The sequence below is a fragment of the Aplysia californica genome, unplaced genomic scaffold (assembly GCF_000002075.1).
Source record: "Aplysia californica isolate F4 #8 unplaced genomic scaffold, AplCal3.0 scaffold00318, whole genome shotgun sequence".
Taxonomy (NCBI): domain Eukaryota; kingdom Metazoa; phylum Mollusca; class Gastropoda; order Aplysiida; family Aplysiidae; genus Aplysia; species Aplysia californica.
The window spans coordinates 542997-543790 of record NW_004797588.1 but is presented as its reverse complement, the minus strand read 5'-3'; the positions used below and the strand labels follow the sequence as shown (position 1 = coordinate 543790).

The 794-nt window shown below is 36.6% G+C and overlaps 1 long non-coding RNA gene across 1 annotated transcript in view; it reads right to left on the bottom strand.

Annotated features, from left to right (window-relative positions):
• Nucleotides 1-214: 214 nt before the first annotated feature.
• LOC118477971 overlaps nt 215-794 on the bottom strand; it is a 15816-nt gene continuing 15236 nt past the window's right edge. Inside the window, exon 2 of the long non-coding RNA XR_004858719.1 lies at nt 215-648. This is a non-coding gene — a long non-coding RNA (uncharacterized LOC118477971). The remainder of the gene's footprint in view (nt 649-794) is intronic.

Sequence of the window (794 nt, the reverse complement as noted above, 5' to 3'; positions counted from 1 at the left end):
GGCTGGGCTGAAACGCATCACATGATCTTTTCGCTCAGCTAAAGAAGAAGAAGAAGACGAAGAAGAAGAAGAAGAAGAAGAAGAAGAAGAAGAAGAAGAACAAGAAGAAGAACAAGAAGAAGAGCAAGAACAAGAACAAGAACAAAAACAAGAACAACAACAGGAAGAAGAAGAAAAACCTGTGCGAAAATGTCAAGAAAACAATAAGCATAAATTAATAGTATTTATAACACATGTATAATTTATTTACATTGTTGTAACACTCTCAGAAAACATAAGTACATAATATGCACTATAAAAAAGGATAGGCCTACGGCAAAGTTCGCATGTACTCAACAAGATTTCAGTACATTATAAATGGCCTTTGATTAATTATCTTTCGGCTGATGAAAGAAAATCAGATGTCCTGGCATTATTAAAGTACACTATTATGTCTTGTCGGCGAATGGGTGATGACCTTTAAGTTGTGTTTTTCACTTGACTGCGTCTCACTGTTGTGTCGCGCCATGTGTATAGTTGTCCAATTAATTCCGTCAAGCCTGACCTAAATACATTTCCTTTGAAGGAGCCGTCTACACGGTTCAGCCCTTTGTCTTTTGACACGGTTAACTAAGTACAGGTCCATCGGATTTTGCCCAGATGGACACACTAGGAAAAAGATAAAAAGTCAAAGGTTTACTTTAACAATTTGCAACATGAGGCGATGGAACTTATTTTCTTGAAAGTGAAAAGGGTGCTCAGTCAGTGGCTTTCGTGTAGTTTGACTGTGAAAGGCTGAAATTTATTTTTATATA